This window comes from Corvus hawaiiensis, chromosome 2 (assembly GCF_020740725.1).
Source record: "Corvus hawaiiensis isolate bCorHaw1 chromosome 2, bCorHaw1.pri.cur, whole genome shotgun sequence".
Classification (NCBI taxonomy): Eukaryota; Metazoa; Chordata; class Aves; order Passeriformes; family Corvidae; genus Corvus; species Corvus hawaiiensis.
In genome coordinates, this window is record NC_063214.1 from 73,317,733 (window position 1) to 73,330,437 (window position 12,705).

Here is a 12,705-nt window from a genome sequence, read left to right on the forward strand (position 1 = left end):
GGGAAAAAAACCTGAAGTCCCAGGAAAACAAAAGTTCAACTCTCCGTCTCTCTCCGGAGAAAAAAGGCTGAAAGCTGGCTGGAAAGCAAGCAGTGCTTCCTCCGCTCTCTACCGCAGAAAGCAAAACGCAGAGAAGTCTGTGTATCTGTGTCCTTGAAAACAAACTGTAAACTGCTTTGAAAGTTTTGCTGGGTTTTTTTCCTCTCTCCCCTCTCAGGCTCAGTTTAAAGGCACAGAAAGGCACAAAATTAGTTTCGTGGCATAGAGCAGAGATAGGGGATACACATCATAAAGTCACCCCAAGACATTATGTCTTACAGCAGAGTAGCACCATGAGTTAACCTTGGATAAGGTTCAAATTCCCACCAAGCTGCTCACTCACTACCTCTCCCAAACAGGGCAAAGGGAGAAAACAGGATGAAAAAGCTTGTGGGTTGAGATAAATACAGTCAGAAGAGTTACCAATTATAATCATGAGCAAAACACATTTGGCTTTGGGAAAATTAATTTCTAGACATTTAAAATAGATCTGGGTAGTGAGGAACAAAGCCAAAAAGTAATACACCACCTCTCTTCCACTCCCTTTTTTCTCACACTCAGTTTTACTCCCTTGTTCCCAGCTCCTCCACCCCCCCAGTGAGTGGGAATGAGGGATGAAACCAGTCCATAACAGCTCCTCTCTTCTACTCCTTCCTCCATATGCTTTTCCCTTTCTCCTGCATGGGTCCTCTCTGTGGGTTACATTCCTTCAAGGTCTGCTCCAGCATGGGCTCCACAAGGGCTGCATTCCTTTGGGATAAACTTGATTCTCTATGTGAGCTCTTCCACAGGTCCCAGTTCCTTGAAGAAATATTCACCTGCTCCAGCATAGGGTTCTCCACTGCTCTAGGAGGGAAGTAGCTGTTCTGGTGTTTTTGACACAGGCTGCAGGGAAATATTTGCTGTGAAAGCTGGAGCACTTCATCCTCCTCCTACTCCTCTGACTGAGAAAAAAATCCAAGTGTTTGCACTGCTATTTCCCCCTTATTTCCCTCTTTCTCTGCCTGTGTGGAGTGTTTTCCACCTTTTAAAAAGATTTTCCCTGAGGTGCCCCACTGTGGCTGAGGGGTTCAGCTGTGCCCTGTGGTGGGTTGCCCTTGCCATCTACACCCAGTACAAATCAGATGCGGCTTCTGAGTCCCAAATATTTTGTATTTTATGTTCTTTTCTTTTAGCTTGGAGCTCCAATGACTAGGATAATTTTTACATGGCCACAGACTTAATGCAGTAAGGACACATACTACAACTAAAAACCCTACTATTTCGTGCAGGTTGCATCATTTCTAAATCAGTGATGATGGACAGAAAAAGGGATAACTTCTGTAGTTTGTTTCAAATATTTCCATCAGAGACTAAGTAAATAGAGACATTATATACTGATTTAAAGCAGAAGAGCTCTGTTGAAGCCACCTGAGCTATGTTGATCTACCACAGCCAAGGAATTCAGGTGAACTCAGTGAACAAAAAATACCCGACTCTTCTCGTGCAACCTCATGAGTATGATACCATGACACCATCAACAGTGCAGTTCATACATGTACAGCTCTGGCAGCTACAGAGAGAGGGGGAAAGGAGGCATGCAGGCAGCGAAAACAAGCATTTAACAGTTTTCTGTTGTTTTGGATGTGGCTACTCAGAACCAACTCTAGAAAGCTGGTGTTCCTCATGTTCCTATGTCTCATTCTTCAGAGACTGCTACTTAGAGCTCAGCATCTTCATAATGAGCACAATACTTCAGATGTAGAATTAATTCCTGAACCATTGCAATAGTGGGACCAGGGCATAGTATAAAGCACTTTTTTTGCTACTGCCAAGATGAGAGTGTTCAAGTTTTTCACATGTTGGTTGAGTAGCACTTCAAGGATCTACAAGGTAGGGACAGCTAAACCCCACTGAGTCCCTGGCACACAGTTGAATTGGGATACTGAAGGTATCAATATCATAGTATGGAAGACACTGTCCACTGGAGAAGGACCAGGAGGAAACAGAAGGTGCTAGGTTTGACTAATCAAAAGACTATCTTTCTAGAGACATCTTTATTTATAGAGTTTATCTACAAAGAGAGGTGTTTAAAAAACTAAAAAATGCATGGGGTCTTTTTCGGTCTGTGTGAGACAACCTGAGACTTGCGTTTAGAAGATTATGTGTAACCTGAAAAAACTTGCAGCTAACTTCTAAAATTTGTAACTAACAATGTCATCAGGCAGGATAATTAATTACTGTTGCATATTCCTGCTTTTCAAAAAGTGCAATCAAACTTTATATTAATTCCAGATAACTCTGAGTGCCCGGCTGGGTCAACCAAGATACACAGAAAATCCTTGAATAGCAACAAACCTTCCCAGAGATCAAATCACCTTGTATCAAACCACCCTCTGAAGTCGAATGTAGATTTTCCACCTTGACCTCTTTTCTAATAATTACAGTGGGTACCTAAGGCTGCTTAGATCAAACTTATCAGTAAGGCACATAAATTTACATAGGAAGAATCTGTCCACATGTGGATTTCATTCAAGCAGTCTGCTATGGTTCCTCACATTCTTTTCTGTTGGGTTCTTTTGTCTGTTTGTTTCCTTTTATTTGACATGCTTTGGACTTGGTCCTCCTTTTAGTTGAAGTGGTTATTAGCCTGAAACACACAAACTAAAATGCAGTAGCTCATGAGTAGATTGCAGTCATGGTAGGACTTTAGTGTACATTTCCCTGGTGTTTAGGGCAATGGAATAAAATGTGGAGAAGACCTTCACAGTCACAGAAACATTGATATTGCTAATGTTTTCTTATGCAGTTGAATGCAAGAAGGGAAGAATCAGTCATCTGCTGGTATGGCATCAAAAATATTGTCCATGCAGTTTATTCTAAAATGTTAGAAAAAATATTTTTTCAAAATTTGTGACTTCCTCATCTTCTGACACAGTAAAAATGGTAACAATGGATAAAATAGTCTAATTTCACTGTCTACATGTATAGTCTTATATTGCTTTTTAGACAAGTTCTTATAGTCCCATCTAAAACAGCAGATGGCATGTTAATGTTGCCTTTAGGTATTTAGCTTCAGGTGTGTTTGACCTATATAGTCACAATTAGGTGCTCTGAAGCATCTCCTGGAAGAACCTTCATTCTATAATCCAAGCAGGAAACCCAGGCTTCTATCTTAGAACACTAAACAAGATCTGATGTGATGTCCTTAAGTCCTTCTTTTCTTAATACCGCATAGGTTCCATTTCTCTGGCAGAAGAAGCCTGTCTTTTGCAAATCTTTAGGTTTTTTCATCCCATATAAATCTGCAGAAGTAACAGTCCTGCATAACCCTATCATGTTCCAGCCAACATTTACTCTCATTGAGTATTAGAATTGTGAATGGATTGTTAATAAATTGCACATGCTGCACGGTATTGAAACAGTCTTAACACGTATAGGGTCTTATTCAACTGCAGTTGAAGACTACAATCTGAATACTCAAGCATATTTTATCCACGCAAGAAAATAGTCTCCAAAATTCAGCTAAGGCTCACCCACCCCTTGATATTCCTCCTGAATAGTCACCGCTGCTCTCTCACAAGGTCACAAGGGCCAGTGCTCATCTCCTGCATAGGCTACACATATACAGGTTTTGCAAGTGTGTTTGAACTCGCATCGTCTATGTTCAGGCTTATACTTCAGGCTCAAGCCATTGGAACCAGCAGTCACATTGCCACTTTAGCATATTTCTGTGGTCAAGCTAATAGCATGGGTCCTTTACAAAGTGATGGGAGTGTTGCCTTATTGGGGACTAAGCTTTGAAGAAAATCTAGGACAAAACCAGTTTCATTCATTTCTTCCATTTCTATCTGCTTAGTTTCAATGGCAGCTGATATACTAAAATTAGATAAATAGATTAAAATTTTTTAAGGAAACATATTCAACACTTTACTTTGGCTTGTGCTGAAGTTTCATTTCACTAGATATTTTGGAGAACACACACTGAAGTCAGATTTTCCCTGGGAATATCTTATTTTACATGATTTCCAGTACAGGTGTTAAACTGTAGTGGCAATGAAAAGAGAGAAAACAAACCTTTCATAGCACAAAGTCACACAACCTGATACTCTTAAATATCTCAGCTGGATGTTTCTGATAGCCCTCTTTAATGCCTTCACTCTTTGTTCTACTTTGACAAACAACAAATCTCCTTGACGGTTCTTCATTTTTCTGCTGTGTGAGAATCTAAGGGAAGTTGTGCTGTGGAGCAAGAGTGGGTTCAGGGATACAGTCCTCCCTGTTGCAGCTCAGTGCAGAAGAGATCACAGAGCCACAAAACTACAGAATCATTGAGGTCAGAAGGAACCTTTGGAGACCACCTGGTCCAACTCACCCCATCTCAAGGAAGGAAGGTTGCCCAGGAACCTGTTTCTGTTTTTGATATCTTGAGAAATGGTGACTCCACAACCTCAGTGGACAATCTGATTTTCCCTTAAGGTTAAATGGAAACTTCTGTGTTTCATTTTGAGGCTATTGCCTCTTATCTTGTCAGTAGGCACCACTGAAAAGAGTCTGGCTCCGTCTTCTTTGCTTCCTCTCACCAGATCCTCCTGAAGCCATTTTCTTCTGCAAGCTGAACAGCCCAGAACTCTCTCAGCCTCTCCTAGTATGGAAATTGCTGTCCCTTAGTCACTGCACGGCCCACTGCTGGACTCACTCCAGTATGTCCATGCCTCCATTGTGCTGGGATGCCCAGAGTGAGACCCAGCACCCCAGATGTACATCACCACTGGTGAGCAGAAAAGGAGCACCTCTTGGCAACACTCTTCCTGAAGCAGCCTGGGAGGCTGTTGCCCATCTTTCCTACAAGTGGATTTTGCTGGTTCATGGTCAACTTTGTGTCCACCAGAACACCAGCCTTTGCAGTCTTTCTCTGCAAAACTGCTGCCCAGCTGGCCGGTCCCCAGATTATACTGTTGCATAGTCATGCTATTCTTCCTGAAAACAGCCAGTGTCCAATACCTGCTCACTCTCTGCTTGCTGAGATGCACTTTTTCAACTGCTCCCTAAACTTTCAGACTTGTCTGTATTCATGGTCAACAAACAATGGCTCTGATGACTGGCAGGGTGTCCACGAGGACATATTTTTGCAGTACACTAATTTAGGTTGCAAAAATTTCATTTTTTTATGTACACCCGCAACTCTGAGTCTCACTTTATACAAACAAAGTCCTTGTATTAGCGCATGCTTTAGAAACTATGACATCTTTGAACAGATTTTTAGACTGAAATGGTATGACCTGCTGTTTTAAAAGGTGTTTTAGAGCTCTGAATCAAAAAGGAAAATATCCCCTATTGTTTGAAAGCATCTTTCTCCTTTTCTGCAATATGCTGATTTCACTGTACAATGCAAACTAGACTTGCAAAGGGTTAAGCAACTACACAGCCTAACAAATCTATTAGGGTTGGGTTTTGTTCTCTGAAAGGTAACAAAGATAAAAATTCAACATGTGTACATGTATGCATGCTTCTGGCACAGCATTCATGTTTTGATAAGCGTATTTTGTATTAATTCAAGGTCATACATGCTTCACAGTGCTGGAAACGTACAGCACTTTGCAGGTTTCTCTCCCCCACACTCCCTTCTCTCGTTGTAACACACACACTCTTTAATACCACAGAGGGGAATTACTGGCTTGGTGCTAGCAATTCCTTTCAGAGAATTGCACTGTCTTGCGTGCCACAGTGGAAAATACATCAAGATAATTCCCTCATCACTGCCTACCCACCCACCCGCTCCCTGTAGTCTGAGATGAACTGTCTAGTCACATATTCTAATGCTGCTTCTGGTAAAATGTTTGATTATTTTTCCCCCTCTCACAGAGAAAAGCTTTTCTGGAGCCTATATTTATTCTATTTCTTTTTTTGGTACATAGACATCAACCTGTGAAAGGTTCTTTGTATATTGTCATTACTGATACCATAAGAATTTCCAGAAGCAAAGAGTGTTTAAAGTGGATTTGTGTGTGAGGGATTTTGTAGAGGTCTTTTTTTCAGAAGTTTGTTGCTGCTTTCTACTTAGCTCAGCATCATAATGATTTAAGAGAAATGTACCCATGTATATGTGTGTTCAGTGGGATGGGCACTAGGAAAAAATTAACCAACGAATGAAAATCTTTTGTTCTTAATGACAGAATGTAATGAAACCTAATCTCCTCCTGCATATTATCATCAGGCAAATTAGTTACACATATAATAAGGTTTTGCTGTATAAATTATAAATGAAATAAACAATTCTGTCACCATGGTGTGCAATGAATACACCACATGTTATATGTAAATATATTAGTCATTTGCCTTTTGTTTATGTGTCACAGGAATCCATTTCCTTCATTGTGTAGTTTCCATTCCCTACGGGTTCCTACTAAAGTCATCTCAACCCTTCCTGTACAAGCTTTTTAAAGCAGAATTACTTTCCTTTTTTTTTCCCCATTTTTCAGCCCAGTTTTAATAATGGCTGCTTTCGTGCCAGTTTCATTTAGTGCTTCAAACTGTAATTTTATCTGAGGGGGAGGAAGAAATAAGAAAAGCAGAAAGGGTCTACATGATATATCAGTACAATACCAAAAATATATTGAAACCATTTTTTTTATTTTATTTTTTTTCCTCAAAAATTAAAATATGTCCCATAAAGCAACTATGCATATTTTTTTCTCTTACCAGACCTTTCATTCTTTAATGAGATAATCTGTTTTTTAAGGAATGCATCGTTCAGTCTTTCTTTTCAAGAGGTGACATTTTTATTTTCCAGGCATTAAACTATGTGCAAGAGTAATGTAAATTTGGGTGTTTTCACTGGGCATTGCACACCAGCCTGAGAGCCCTTTGAAGCCAACAGACACAGCTACTCTCTGTGACCGATGGCTTTAACATACACATTCCAATCAATAATACAGAGTTTTCTATTCAATCACATTCAGTTCACACTCATCAAGGATTATCTTTTGTGCTCCCATAGGCTTTTCCTGTCATCCATAGGGAGACAGAGTTGAATTTAATATACCTCGTTATATTTGGGATGGCTGTGGACCCTAATGGAGAAGGCAACTTACCACATAAGCAGACTAAACTTTCATGATCAAGACCAGCTAAAAAGGATATTTGTCACTGCTATCTTCATTTCTCACACAGTGTCAGACAACACTTTCTGCAGGGTGAATGATTGTACTTTGACAATGTTTACAAAGCCAATTATATCTTTATTTTGAGAGTTATTCCAAAGGCTATTAGAAGATTTTTTTTTCAACTTGTATTTTTATAAGGAGCAGAGGCAAGTAAGGATGCTGCTTTTTGCAGTTTACTTGCAGCTATATCTCTGGGGAGGATATTTTTATTTTTTTCTTCTTCTTTTTTTTTTAACTGGAGCAGACAGTGGTTAGCAATGGAATACAAAAAAGCAATTCTACTGCCTCATAAGCCACAAAGTGGACTATGGAATTAACGTATGAGATGTTATTTCTAATTTATTTATCAGCTCTCTCTCTATAGTACAAGTACTCTTGAAAGCACTTACGTATTTGAAGTCTCATAGAGAGATACCAGATAATGGGAAATGGTTTGCTGTGAGAAGTGATCTACTTGAGTGCATAGAAGAAGCTTCTTTCTATCAAATATTTCACCGGTAATGTTTTACTGTTTCTCCTAGATGGCATGCCATAGAGTGTAATAAATTTCAGTTTGTTTATATTCTGTGTCTGTATTTGCACTTGGGTGATTATATTTGAAATCATGAAAGATCCTCGTTTTTAAAAAAAAAAAACTTTAGCATAAGCTTCTCATTAATCCTGTCCTGTTTGTCTGTTATTAATAGGCCACTGTACAATGTATTCTGCTGCAAAACTCCACCAGGCATGACTAATTCAGATAATTAATTTGCTAGAACATTAACACCATCAAATGAGCCTGCTAAACCGGTAAATTTAAAGTAAATTAAACTTAATTTGCAGGTTATTGCAATTAAGTCTGCCTTGTCTTTCTGAGGGATTTCAACATCCTCAGTATTTAAGAGGCAATCATAATGCATGCAAGTGGGCGGGCTTTTTCACTAATTAACACGAGTCTAATCTGCTTTTCAATTAGGGTGGATGTTTATAATGTGCTGGTGACAGTGTTGCAATTCAGTACAGCATAACAGGAGTGCATGGCATAATTATAGCTGAAAAGAAAAGCTCATGCAGGGCCTGTTTAGGGGTTAATGAGACATTGGCAGCTTCCAGCTGAGGAGATTGAGCCAGTTTAGTGCAGCTTCAAGAGGAAACCACCCATAGGGGTTTCCTTTGAAGTGTCAAAAGGTCCCCTTGTTCTGGGTGGCTTATGTTTCATTTGTCTGAGTGGCATATCAAAAATTGATGAGCTGCCAGCAGCAGTCCTCATGACATTAATTCACCAATTGTGTTTCTAATAGTTTCATCCTTAAATACATTTGGATGATGATAATACTACAAAAAAATCAAGGTTCTGAAAACAATGAGAAAGTCTGTGCAGTTCCAAGAAGTGTATACAGACTACACAAATGCATCAGCTGCAAATGTTAATGATGCAGATGACCTACACTGCTCGTTACGAGCAGGAAGAAGACAAAGATGTATTGTACATCTGTCCTCTGAACAGCATTAGAGCTGTGACGCGGATGTGACATTTATTGTTATTTAGGTTCTTGAAAAGCATAAAATGGGTCACATTCATCCCTGAAGTAACTTCACTGGCTTCAGAGCAGCTATACCAACGATGGATTTGGTCTTTTATAGTAATAGTAAAGGAAAGGAAGTAAAAAAGGAGAGCTATAAGGAGCACTAGGCATCTCTAATGCAGATACTGTGTTATCAGTCCACTTAGGCTATGAAGGTCCCAGTCCAAGCACTGTGATCTTTCATTGAGGTACTGGAGGTTCTCAAAACTTTTGTACAAAAATGAATGTTCATGGACAGAGTGTACTGCTTGTCAGAAGTGATGATAACAGTGATATCAAGGAATGTTAATTACTTTGACAAGTAAAAGTTGTTATTGTACAGGAGTTGGCTCGATGATCCTGATGTATCCCTTCCAAATCAGCATATTCTGATTCTACGATTCCATGATTTAAATACATTTGAAATCCTGAAACAAAGAGAAAGGGCTGCAAGTGTAAGACTTGCTACATTAGTTATAGAATTCACAATTTACAGGGTTTTTTTTCTACAGGAATACAACCACAGTGTGCAAGAATTCCATGTTAGAGGAGGGTGCTCTGGTTTCTGCATGAGACACAATTTTCAATATATGGTGTGAGCCAAGTACCATGCTACTTTCCTTTTTAAGCCTGGGAGATGCATGATGTAGAACCTCACTTTTCTCATGTGATAAACAGAAAAAATCCTACCCTGGTCTTACCGCTTTTAAAAGTATTACTTGAACTGTTTGTAACTTTCTGAAAGTTTTGTATGGAGATTGATATACACAAGGAAGATTCAGTCCATCTCACTGGAGATTATTTGACCTGCATCCAGCCTAATTCCAAGTGGTATGAGGTAACCAAGTGGAAGCACAGGTGCCCTGTACTCCCATATACCTACTGGAAATGTCATTCAACCCACCAAAAAACCACCGCAAACCATTGTCGGGAAATGCTCTTTCTCTGCCTTGTCTATAAAAAAGTTTAGGCTGACTGGGCATGTAATTTAGCTGCTTGCATTTAGTCAGGCAGAATAAAGGTCATCTGTATGGGGAGGGGACACGTGCACCATTCTTTAGAGAGGTTGGGTTATCTCTTTTTGGGATGTCTTCTGTATGTGAAAGACCACGACTCTTTAGTATTTCCTTATAAGACATGGATGTATAAGTGCTAAAGTGAGAGTGTATGGAAGGTTTTTGGCTACTGCAGGGAGGAAGAGCTCTTCCTTTCTATAATCTGAGATAAATCAAATGGCTGAACAAGCTGAGCAGTGCACAAGTAGTGCCTTCAGTCAGAGAAGACTGTATGATAATTTGGTACTGTACACAGTACTGTAAACATATATTATGTATAGGTCAGTAAGACTAAATCCCTGTTGAGATTTTTTGATTTGTTTCCCTGTCTGGTCTTTTGACTGTGACTTGTGGCATCATCAGTAAATGGGGTTTACTGAGATAAAAATACTACTGCTGGTGACAAAAGTGACTTCTAAATGACTGAAACGTTCTCATCTGAGAAGCATTTTATCAACTCAGCACATGAAGTTCAAGAGCACCTGAGAGAATTTTGTGCTTAAGTTCTGTGACTGATGGACCAAAGGAGAAAGCAGGAAGTCCCTCAGTCAGGGGAGCGAATTGTCTTCTTTCAGAGAGTCTTTCTGTCTGTCTCTCCTGACCATCAAATTCAAGAGGACACAAGTACAGTTGAACCTGTTGTTATTCAGCAGCATAGAAAGGAGTGCAAGTCCATCAAAGAGCATTGAAGAAGTCCTGTACAAACAATATTAAAAAATATATATATATTCAAATGGCTTACAGTGCAAATGTTTCTGTCTTATGCTGAAGGAAAATAGCTAAAAAAAAATATGGATTATATTATGTAGACAGTATTGGCAGCAAAAACATAGTGTGGTATTCAGTTTAAATTTTACATTACCAGGTGTAATAATGGAAAGAAAGATTATTTGCCATGTAGCTATATTACATAAAGAAGTATATCTTGTTACAACTGCATTCAGAAGAAAGGTTCATCTTTATTTATTTGTCCAGACATCAAGAGATTTTCAACCATTTGCAAACAAAGATCATGATAAATATGAATGTAAAACCAAAAAGAAGGCACACAAGTTAAATCAGTTGTTGAAGACAGAGGGACAATCCCATGGAGATCACCCAATAAAAACCACATAAAAAGTGTATGACCTCTTGTCCTTCCCTTATCGGAGATATGAAAAACTGGAACACCCCAGTTCTGTGGAATATAAGGCTGTGGTCTGCAGACCACTCAGGTCTGAAAAAGGGACTACCTTTAGAAACATCACACTATCTGCCATTTCTGCTGAGCTCAGTACACTTAGAAACACAAAATCCCCTCAGAATCTTAAAGGCTAAGCTAGTGACTTCACTGGGTGCACTTTTGATGCTGCTGGGACACTGACAGTGAAGATTAATGCAATAGCTGCCACGTAACTGACACTGGTGAAATCTTTATCCTCTTTTTCACAGTGTAACAATAGCATTTAAGGGGCTATTGGGTAACCCAAGTTTTAAATAGTGTATGGGGTATAACATAGCACGTTCATAGAAAAAAAGATGCATTAGGAAGATTAAAGTAGGCATTCCTCTTCCAGATGTCTACCTGCCTCTCCTCTGGGATCACAGCAACACAGTAGTGCCAGGTCTAGTGTTGATTTTCAGTCTGTTCTCTGTGGGAGCCTTCCAGCATTCCTGTTTTATAATTGAGGCAAAGGAGCAGAAACTCTGATGAGATGCTTTTTTACACAGATCTTTAGTATTAGTTGAAAACATGACAGGGCATTATTTTTTAGATGGCTGAGTTTTTCAGGGAGTTTGGCTCTTGGAAAAGATCAGTGTACAAGAAATAACATTTTAAAATTATGGCTGAGGAAGAGAGAATACATGGTCTTGTTCTACTTGATGTGAATATCAGTGCATAAATTAACCAACGCAGTTGGCACTAGCTGGTTTCAAAACGCTTTCAGGGTATGGAGAAGTTTTGATCAACTCTGACATGAACATACAGTTACTATGAAGCAATATATAAAAACAAAACGCTATTATTTTTTAAGTGTAATAAATGTGCTTGAAAGTAGCAGCATACATAAAACTTCAGTGTTGTTATATCACCTGGGCAATATCTTGGACCTTCAGAGATACTGTTGCACATGAAATCCTTTTCCTGTTGTCTTGTGATAACATATGATTGAAGCAGGATTATCTGGAGTTAAAGGTATTTGATAGAAGCCTAAAGTGGCCCTAAAGGAGAGTTTGCATATGAGTATGCTTCCCTCTGATTTCCTCAGTTACTTTAGTCCGAATGAGGAAGGGAGTGACCCGGACAAAACTAGCCAGGAAGACAAATGAAATTGATAAACTGATGGGCAGTCAGAAGATGGGGACAATTGCCATGGGCAGATACTCAGTTTTTTTGTGAGGGTTGATTCCAAAGGCTCATTGGACACATTTATTGCAGAGGGTTGATAAATATTTGAATATATTCACTAAAAGGGAAAAGCAATTCATTAGAACAACTGTTTTTTCATGGTACCATGGTGAGCACAAAGTGCAACAAAGATCTAATTAAATGCTGGGGTGTATTGCTGTGAAACTGGGGAGTGTTTTGGTAAAGTAAAGGCCATAATAGAATATTGGTTGTAGCCAGGCAGGAAAAGAAATGATTACGTCTTTGAAAATGCCAGATGAACCTTCACAGAGTTTTGTGGTTATGTGCTGATTAGAGAAAACAGCTCTGCAAGGTAGGTCCATGGTCACTACTCTCTTTCTCCTATAACTTACTTTTTTAGGTGATATGGAAAGTGTAATATTGCATGATTTAATGGGTGGCTATCTTCACAAATGTGATGAAAGAAGATCCATCAAGATGCCCTATGTATTGTTTAAGGAAGTTGTTTTTTAAACCTAAAAATCACTGCTTTTGCAGACTGAAATTAAATAAACCTTGAGGACTAAAGGTAT

General features: G+C 39.1%; 2 long non-coding RNA genes across 2 annotated transcripts in view; one reads left to right on the plus strand and one right to left on the minus strand.

The window, feature by feature from the left end:
* Positions 1 to 12,705, plus strand: part of LOC125322143 — a 179,454-nt gene that overhangs the window by 49,908 nt on the left and 116,841 nt on the right. The window lies entirely within an intron of this gene.
* Positions 1 to 12,705, minus strand: part of LOC125322144 — a 135,246-nt gene that overhangs the window by 5,620 nt on the left and 116,921 nt on the right. The window lies entirely within an intron of this gene.